The sequence below is a fragment of the Tripterygium wilfordii genome, chromosome 21 (assembly GCF_013401445.1).
Source record: "Tripterygium wilfordii isolate XIE 37 chromosome 21, ASM1340144v1, whole genome shotgun sequence".
NCBI lineage: Eukaryota > Viridiplantae > Streptophyta > Magnoliopsida > Celastrales > Celastraceae > Tripterygium > Tripterygium wilfordii.
Window position 1 is genome coordinate 11,780,319 of NC_052252.1, and position 10,725 is coordinate 11,791,043.

General features: G+C 36.6%; 1 long non-coding RNA gene and 1 pseudogene across 2 annotated transcripts; one reads left to right on the plus strand and one right to left on the minus strand.

Moving 5' to 3' along the window:
* The first annotated feature begins 3,247 nt into the window (after nt 1-3,247).
* Nucleotides 3,248-3,853, plus strand: LOC119989876 (annotated as a pseudogene).
* Nucleotides 3,854-6,215: 2,362 nt separating this feature from the next.
* Nucleotides 6,216-9,464, minus strand: LOC119989799. Of its 2 annotated transcripts, none has more exons than XR_005465898.1 (6): nt 9,322-9,464; nt 9,132-9,206; nt 8,867-8,928; nt 7,982-8,036; nt 7,153-7,508; nt 6,216-6,491 (listed from the first exon to the last, which is right to left on the minus strand). It is a non-coding gene; the product is annotated as an uncharacterized LOC119989799 (long non-coding RNA). The 2 variants fall into 2 exon arrangements; XR_005465897.1 differs by having other exon boundaries at nt 7,930-8,036.
* Between the last annotated feature and the right edge of the window lie 1,261 nt (nt 9,465-10,725).

Sequence of the window (10,725 nt, forward strand, 5' to 3'; positions counted from 1 at the left end):
GGTTCATATGCTAATTTCCTTTTCTCTGACAAAGTGCTTTGCAGCACTATTTCACTTGTTCAAAGTTTGAGGGCATCAAGATGATCCTCTTCAAGAAGCAAAGTATCAATCATGTCCATTTATTCCTATCAAAAACTTCATCTAGAATTTTTGTGCAGGGTAGGCCGTGACCTAGTGTCACAATCAGAGTGCTGAATTTATATATATATATATATATATATTTTTTTTTTTTATTACACATCTTTAATTGTGATGCTCTTGGTATTGCAAGTTTCAATAATTCACACCAATATTAATTAATTTGACATCAAACTAATTTCCAAGAAAAGCACTCCCTCATGTCTAAACGACTTCCAAGCTAATCTGCTCAACTTCATGTAATAAAATCCTCCCACAGTTGGTCCTTTTTTGAGTCAAGAACCTACTTCTTCACTTCCTTCAAATGGGTTTTCTTTGTTTTCTGCTCCTGATCCTTCTCTCTGTGTCCCAATCACACAGTTTCAACCACACAGATATGCAAGCAGCAGTTGGAGACATGAGAACACAATCCTTCTATGGATTTGCAGTTATTCTCCAAATGTACTTGAACAACAATAGCAGTACCCAACACCAAATATTCAATGAGGACTCCTTGACCTTTTTCATGCCCGTAGACAGAGAGCTTTCCAAATTCACACTTTCACCAGAGCACCTTGAAGACTTCTTGCTTAGTCATTCCATGACAATGACTCTTCAGTTCAGTGACTTGATTCATTTTCCAACAGGAACCACAGTCCCATCTGGGTTACATGACAGGATGATCAAGATACAAAATCATGGCAAGTCCAATTTCTATGTTAATGATGCTCAAGTGATTACACCAAATGTCTGTGTCAACTCTATGATGATCAAGTGCCATGGTATTGATTCAGTGATTAAGTATGGAAATGATGACTACTCAAACAATAGAAGAATAGATAGAGCGCCTGTCGCTGGTACTGTAAGATCTCCTCCAAAGACTTATTCGGTTTCTCCAAGGCCAAGAAGCTCCATCCATGGACATTACTAATTAAGGCTCCCTCACCATAGTCATTGCTTTGCTTAATTCAAGGGTTTCGCTTCCCTAGTGTCCCAGTGACATTATTGTTATAAAAAGTAATTTAATGGACTTGAAGTAATAACAGTTTGTGATTTATAATTAATGAATTACTCTTTGAATACTTGCAAGAGATTGGCTTAAATATATGGTCCTTTTGCTTCTGCTTTCATGGTAGAGAAAAATACACTATCATAATATAAGTAAATAAACCATTGCTAATAATAAAACACAAGAACATACTTCATTTGTTCAACTAGACCAAAATTTTGGATATATATATATATATATATGTGTTTATACATAGAGATCATCATCAGCCTAGCTATAAATGAAGAGAGGTGTCAACATCATCGTTGCTTTCAAGATCAAAATCATCAACTTTACTCAACAAAGTGGGTGCTTTCTCATTTGAAAACAAATTGTCGTTGAATAATGTTGGCTTTGCCTCCAGGAGCTGAAGATGATCATGCTTGCCACTCTGCTGTGAGTATGGCCAGAGGGAGAGAGATAGCATTAAAGGAGGCTTTGGAGGAAGAAGAACTCTGTCACTTTCAGGTTGAAAAAACAAAGTGGTGGGAGCAGTGAACTCCAAAGGCTCATGATGATGATGATCAGGGAGCATCATCATCAACTTCAAGAGCTCTCTTTCTTCTCTCTCCTTCTTCACTCTATGCAACTCCCTAAATCTCTCTTGCAATAAAGCAATGGAGGATTGAAGTACAACTGCTTCTTCTTGTCTTTCCCTTCCCATTTTAAATTTGCTGTCTAATATGGGCTTATAATGAATGGGGTATTTATAGTAAGTATTGGAATGGTTAAGATTGTCCTTTTGGAACAAGCATAGTAAACCATATTTAGTCTCCCCATAGAATTCCAAATGATTAAAGAAAGGGAATGAGAATCGGCAGATAAGCAAGCTGCTTAGTCCAAAAAGAAAGGACTAGTGTGACCAATCAATCTATCAGTCAGAGAAGCATTTGCTGCATGCTAAAGTAGAAAATGCTCTGTAACTACACTCCAAGACTATGTTTTGGTTTTTTGTAGATTGGAAGGGTGTGCTTGGAGGAATATAATATGGTCTTTTTCCTTCAATTCCTCTAAAATGTTTTCCACTTAATTTGTTTGAGGTGGGGAAATGGACAAGGACTACAAGTGGAAGGGAATAATCTTAGGATTACTTTCATGGTGTCGTTGATTGAAACAATAGCAATAATATATATATGACAAAGAAAAACACTGACATTCCCTTCTCTCTCTCTCTCATAGTCTCATATATTTATATATATAAACAATTATGTATTTTAGTTGTTGTCTTGGAGTGTTTGGATTGGAATGGCATGCAGAAAAAAGAAAGCTGCAGATGGAAAAGCAGTGCTAGATTGGATGCTTCTTTTATGAAGCCACTACCTCTTCTATCACTATCTCCCTCTCTTTCTTTCTTTTTTCTCATTTGTTTTTTAGTTTCAAAGTTTGAAGGGAACACACGCATAGAGTTTTAGGTTAGGCGTGCAATAAATCATGGATATTTATGTACACATATATATTAGCTTATCCCATTTTCTCGAAAGGCTAGTCAATGAAAAAAAATTGGAGAAATTTATTCATCAATATTTACGTAGGGGTGGAAAAAAATGGATTACGGGTTGGTTCCGAGTCAGATAACAACACATGTCTACAAAATATTTGCATGTCTAGACCCTAACCCCGATTGGATTTCGGAAGTAATTAATTGATCAAACCCAAATTGGCTTAAATTCGGACAAGTAAATCGAACAATAACCTAATCCGGGTTAGAGTCTAGACAAGTAAATCAGAAAAAAATTTATGTGTTGGATCCGAACCCGATTTTAAACTGGACAAAATTTTTGTGTTTAGACCCGGATTTTGGACATATAAGTTATGTTCAAACTTGATTTAATTCGAGTCGGACAAATTCGATTATCTGGACCGGATAAAGTTTTGTCACCTTTACATTTACGTACACATATATGGGCTTTACTTCTCCTACATAATAAACCCAAAATGAAGCCCAAATTTATTGACAAGACAGAGGCCTTTTGAAGTTTATTAAAGTCCATCCGGGCCCAAAACTTACGTCCACCTAGGATCAAGAGTCTTTCAAAAAAAATCGAGAGATTGTGGCTTTGACGGCGTTGGTGGTCAGATAGGATGAACACAGACATCACAGCATCGGCAAAGCCGGAGTAACCGGTGATAGATCACAACCCACCTTTCACCTAGGTCGTTGGAAAATTTAGCACTGTCGATTACTTCCGTCTTACAACCATCAGCGGCGTCTCTGTTACCGTTGGCTATCTTTCCGGTATTCTCTCGCTATATTTCAAATTGCATATACGGATATGTCTAATTGATTTGCTTAGTTTGAAATATGTGTGCTTTTCTGATACTAGGGATTAAACCGGACTTGAAAGGGTCATCGATGGTTACGGGAGGGTTGATAGGGCCAATGGGAGGGTTCATGTACGAGTATCAGAACTCTGCAAGGAGGCTTATGGGGTTTTTTCCCTAATGAGGAGGAGGTTGCTCGTTACCAGAAACGAGGTTTCAATTAGGAAACAATCAATTATTGGAGTTTCTTTTTCTATGTTCTATGAAATATTTTATAAGTTGAATTTGTTTCTCCATCAAGAACACTTTTTTGATTGCGGTGATGTCCAAAGTTAATAAATTGGAATGTTGTGAGCAACTTTGTTGCAGATGATGTATTATTGTTGGAGAATTTAACAATGTGATTCAAGAATCCGTTTTCCTTTCTTTCAAGGTCATAACATTTCAGTTTCCCAACAGCAGGAGAAGCTCGCATCTTTGGTTCAATTTTATGAAACCATGAAATATATATTCTAAAGATGTGTGCTTGATTGTATTGCAGGGGTAAACTGAAATGACAATGTTCTTGAGTTAATATATAAATGTATAATGGTCGTCCTGCATTCGAAATTGCAATGGATGTGAAGAGTCACAAAATCTTGATAGTCATTCACCTGAATTTTACTCGCTTTTGTTCTTATATGCATTGTGAGATAACTGAGGGTTGGATCTATTTTGAAACAAAATTAAGGTGGTATAGAATGTCTCCCTCTCTTACTGACCCAATTCCATGACTAGAATAGCTAATAAGATTTAGAGAAATGGTGTGTGCTCCATTATTAAATTTGAATATTGTGAACAACTTTGTTGTTGATGATATATTATTGTTAGTGAATTGAAGCTGCATTTAAGGTTCAAGGATTCCTTTTTCCTATTTCTTCCTCAAAGGAAGAATTTTGTAGCATAATATATTTCAGTTTCCTCACGACATGCATAATGACGCATCTTTCCATGATGTAGTTCTATGAAACAGTGAATTATAGCTTCTAAAGATGTGTGTCTGAGTAAGTTGCCCAGGAACTGACAATTATGGAATTATGACATTTTTTAATCCTAATTTTGCAATGTTAGTTTTAGAATGATCTTCTCCGCTTTGTGATATATCGGAAGATTGGATCTATCATTAAAAAAAATTAAGGTGGTACAGGATGTTTTCCTTGGATGCAGGTTTTGGGAAGAATGAGTTTTGAGGAATTTTGGGAGAAGTAGGTGTTGGGGGTTTTAGTAGAGAGTAACAACCCTACTTGAGAGGAGGGTTTTGGGAGGGAAGGGTCAGATAGCTTCGTTATTTGTGTTAAACAATTGGTGATTAACTCCCCAAAACCTTGAAATCAGGGGTTTTGTATATCAACCCAAAACATCCATACTGACTACCGCCCCTCCCAAAACTCCATCTAAGCAGCCAAGCAAGGTCTTGCTTCTCCAAGTCCATTATTAGAATTGGCTAATAATAAGTGTGCATGTTTGTTGGAAGATTCATATAATTATATCTTGATAACATCATGCTCGTATGGCTGGCCGGTATATTTGGCCTGCTCAATTTGGATAGGACAACTCCTGTGTCATCTCCGGAGTGTATTCGTTCCCAATAATTTTGGTTTAACCTGTTCATTCTTTCCAGGACCATTTTTGAGTATCCTCAAATATTTTCTTCCTATTAGTTGGATGCACTAGAAATACTTAATGCATGATCATTTTCTTCCTCTTAGGCTTTAAAATAGTAGCATAGTTCATATTAGCAGCGCTTGCTTTTTCTTTACTTTTTGAATGCACACTGCTTACTCTCTTCCACTGGTTATGATTTACATTCTTGGACATCCATCCAAAATAAAACTCTCATTTCACTCCTAAATTTATGTGACATGTGAAATAGTCATTGATTATAAATACTCATTTAACATATAACACTCCACATTAATTGGGGGTTAAATGGGGGGGGTCACATTTTGGATGGATGAAGCATTATTCTTATTATTATGCCACCAATCTAGGGTTTGGGATTGGGGTTTCTGTTTCTGTGAGGAACATGTTGGTTCACACTATATACTTCACATTTTGTTTGCTTTGATATGACACAGCCAATAAAGGGACTACGATTGGTGGCAGTACCTGTTGGTGTATTTAATAGCCATCAAATGAATAATTTATGGTTAATTGGATGTGTTTGACACGCAAAGAAAGAAGCGTCCCATGGAAGGGGTGACTGATAAGGTTCTCGAGACACACTACAACAGTGATGTCTTCACCAGCGCTTTTAAAGCGCCGTTAAGAACGAAAAAGTGCCGTAAAAAGTATTTTTCGAAGCTTTAGAAAACGCCGAACAAGCGCCGTTAAAACAAGTGTCGTTAATAATATAGCGATGCTTTTTACGTAACGTCGCTATAGTTCTAATTTCACGGCGCTTACTTAAGCGTAGTATAATCAAGAAGAAGCTTCTGTATCTCAACAATAGGATTAGTCTTCAGGTATAGGGAAGCGTCGTTCTTTGATATGTTACGGCGCTTTTAAAGAGTCACAAAAATATTTTATTTTTAATACGTTATATATACCGGCGCTTTAGTAGTGCTGTTAATATATAAAATTTTTAAAAACTATAATATTTAAATTATTTACGGCGGTTAGGAAAGCGTCGTATATGAATGCCCCTGCAACCATAAGAGCTTATTTATGCACACCCCCTTCAGAAAAACAAATGCATGACAGAAATGAAAATGCCCTATAGAAATAAAAGTGGACTAATGATGCCATATTTCCATTCATGACATGAAAACAATTATCATAGTTTTACATAATCAAACACTTCCACTATCCACACCAAAATATACATAGAAGCTTGGCTTGTACTCAATCCAACTAATCTAAAGACAAAATAAAAAGGTTCCATTAATAACAAATTTAGCTCAGGAGCAATCAAAACCTTCATTGTATTGCCAAACTTAGTGCAACAATGTTAAGTAGAGAATTGAGCACAGCAACACCCTTCCCCATCTTTCATCACCAAACAGTCATCTACTTTAACCATTACCTATAAATAATAATACCAAGTCTCAGAATCAACAACATACATGGATAAGGGAGAAAAAATAAAAATTATTGAAGTTAACAATTGGGAAAAAAAATGCAATCAATTTATCAAAATAATGATTAGCACTTGCACATATTTGAAAGACAAGAATGGAGAAATACAAGACCTTAATGCATAGGACAAGATTCTGAAATATGCTCATTCAAGAGAAATCTAACGTAAAAGCAAATAAGAACTAAACATATGCTCATATTGCACTCGAAGACAAGTCAAACAACTAATGCGCAAAGCAGCTTGCAGGCAAACCTGGGTAAAAAATTTGCATATCAACAGCCACAGTCAGAGCTGATAGACTTTTCACATTAACATATGGAATGAAGCAAAAACCTTTGATAAATCATGTAAGAGTATAAACAATTAGAGAGAAATATCTTCTGAATCCTATTTCGACTGAAATAACAAATATCTAGAACATAAAACAATTAAGTGTTCATACGGAACCAATCCATCCAAACAATGATTAGCACTTGCACATGCTGAAAAAAACAGTTGATTCAAGAAAACATGCCACATATAGAGGACTTACTACAACCACTTGAATGTTGTAACACTCAAGCACTCATATACTATTCTTCCTATGAAAAAAAAGAGTTAAACTTACCATGCTAAAGGTTATCACCATTGTCCCTTTCTGTAAATCTCAGCAAAGCCTGCGTAAGCCTAGCCACATTTTCCTCCGTTTTCTCGTTCTCTCATCCGACATCCTCTTATAATCTTCTAGTTCTTTTCTTGTCGTTTCAGCTTCACTTTGTGCAATCTCAACAGCTCCTTTTGCTTCTTGGATAGCTTGAGAGGATCCAGACATACTGGTAAAACCTTTAGAAGATGGTGTCACTACATGTCCTCGACAGCGCACACACTCAGGTTTATCCGGCCCAAGAACTTGGGTGAAGATGTGCTCGTCGTCTAAGGAGTTCAATCCCTCCTCTCGCTCGAGATCAGATTACGCATATCTTCCTATATAAAAACACAGGCATCAATAGTTTATAATTCAATAAAAATATTAAACTGGACCTGTCACGCCCCGATCCGCGGAGAGTGAAGAAAAGGAAAAAATACACAAACACCCAACAAACCAAACACAACCGCGTGTATGTCACACGTTACATCCCAACCAATATAAACCATGTAAACTTTACCAAAAATTTCGGCAGCATCTCCCCATAAATTGAGGAAACCCACCTGTAATCAGATCACACACAAAGACAAAAAAACACTTCTAAAATCATCAACATCCACCGACCCATAGGTCCACCATCAAACACATATCCCATCATCATCATCAAACACACCCTACAGCCACCACTCCCGGCCAACAAAATCAACACCATACATCAATGTACATAAATTACTAAAACATATCAACATCACACCATACATATATATAAGTTCACACGCAAGTGTCACATAACCACAAAAGTCCAGGCCACCTCCGTCACGCGTCCTCCTGCTGATTCGCAGCCTGTGCACTAGATCCTGTCTCACCTGTGGGGAGGGAAAGTAGATAGGGTGAGCAGAAGGCTCAGTAGGGAGAAATACTAGAAGACAAGTAAAGAATAATAAGGTTGGAGAAGAAACATTGTTTAATTAATGCAACAAAATGCAATGCAAACTAATGCACCCGATCAACCCAACCGAACCTCCATATCCTCACCAATGACACCAAAGCCGGCGAATCGGATTCCCGCCCTGCGGCGATAAGCCGACGAGAATCCATCGCACTACCTCTCTCTCTAGCATCCAATCAATACCACAATCGCATATTCATCAATCTCAAACCGCTAGAGAGAAGGTTGGCACGCATGTGGTCGCAACCACTCACCGCTGGCCCCACGGTGATATCTCAACCTGCCACGCCTGGTCTAGCATCAAATAACTATCCAGCGTGCAGTAATAAATACCGCTACGGGAATCCTATGGATTAGGACCATCAAAAGGCTCCTATCCATCATCCACGCACGTGCCCAAATAACATCCAACATCTAACGTGAGCCCGGGACCATCCTCGGGACCCACCATGCATCTAATGTAAATTCCTGAAATTCATGCCATTTGTGCAACATATATATATACAGAAACATTCATATATCATGATGCATGAAGAATCACATAATGCCCGATTTATGACCAAGCATTTCAAGGGCTATGAATATTCAACAATAACATTTCAGAGTAGCATTTATATAAAGGAAACAATGGTAAGCATGCAAGGCTTGTTTCCCCTCGGAAATGATCGAGGCGGAAACCAAAGCTTACCATTCAAGCAATTCGGTGGCCTGAAAGTGTTTCGAAATAAAAGGGCGAGAAATCCCTACCTCGAAGTAAACACGCAATCCTCACCAAGAAAGCAAAGTACACGTCACGCCAATTCCCTAACCTATTCATTACAATAATCTCCATTAATTTTCCATATTCACCAATCCTTTCAATTCTCACATTTCATACCACACAATATCCCCATTTTCACTAAATTCATTTTCTACCTAAATTCTCTAAGGTTAAACAATTAAATTCATATCACAATATTATTTTCATCTTACCCCAACCTTAATTAAAGCAATTTGAGTCACTAACTCTTACCTTAAACTTTGTTGGTTCCACTAACTCAAGAATTTCAAGCTTTCTCTTGAATTGATTCAAGAATCACACTTGTACCTAACAATATAAGAAAATTAGAGTCTAATTTTGAGTTAGTAAACAAAGAAAAACTCCATTTGAATTAACATCCCCAAAACCCATTTAAACCCACAAACCCTAAGTTCAAACTTACCTAAATCCTTCTCTAATGAAGTGTGGTTGTAGGTCTCAAGCTTGGGTCCCCTTACTGGCCGGAAAAGTGGCCGGACTGCCACTAGAAATGGCTGGCCGGAGGTGGTGGTGGTGGTGGTGGATTTCAAATGAGTGCATGCCCCCCTTTTCTTTTCTTTTTTTTGTATTGACTTCCACGCAGACCTTCACCCACTTAAATATTTTTTTTTAATTTTATTATTTTATTATTTCTTTTGTTTATTTGACCCTAAATTTAACTTAAATATTCTTTAAATCCTCCCAATAATTCTTTTTACCCTACAATTTATTCTTTTTATAACTAAATCCAATTTATTAATTTTATTTATTATTATTGTATATTTAATTTTTTTATTTTTTTTTTATTTTGGGACGGGATATTACAGGACCAACAATAAGGAAAACAAAAATAAATCATACAACTTTTTGTTGCGTGAATACGTTTGAATATGATCCATCTTTCTTCACATAGCCAAGCTCAAACATTTCAATGCGGTTAGGTCGAACTCCCCTCTTTATCGTCTAGTAACAATAGGAAAACAACATATGTTAGTCGTCATACATTATATTGTGTACTTAATCGATATTCCATACTTTAAACTTAGAAATGCATATATACTTTACCTCTTCATGCTTAATCGATGCAAAAGATTTTCGACCGGTGAGATGGAGCATTTGTTGAACTTCTCGATTTTCCTTATTTTTTTTTGACACATCTCCTGCATAAATAAGTTACCATTAAATCAATGTAAGATATAAAAATATACTATACAAACAAAAACCAAAGAGAATAAATATCACCTAGACTTTTTCTTTCCCCCAATATTCTTTCACGAACCAATTCCAATCACTTTCACTGATGATAGGTGGTTGAGCTACCAATCTTTGCTCATCAGTTTCGTATTTATCATAGAAGTCCTTCTTCAACCTATAACGGAAGTCCCTCCATTTTTTTCCCATTGATGCCAACATATAAATCAAAGATCCAATTAAATATTAGACTATGCTTGAATTAAAAACAAACCAGAAGAGGTTGCTCCAGTATCATGTGGAGAATATTACTTTGAATGCGATGATGGTGATGTTTCAATTGGTCTTGATTGTTGTGATGTCATGCCTGAAAGATAGGACAAGTAGTTTGAGTTCAATAAAGTAAATTTATGTGTTGGCAAGTATTCTAAACTAAGTGTGCATACAAGGATAGGACAAAGACGAAGAATAAGAAAAAATATACTTAACCTCTAATGTTTTCTTTTTCTCTTCCTTTTTGTATTTCTGGTACTTTCTGACGATGTAATTGTTTCCATTGGCAAATCAGGTCTATTCCATATAACATGATCAACATCATCTGTTGACAGATAAGAGAACGATGTATCCCTTGGTATAA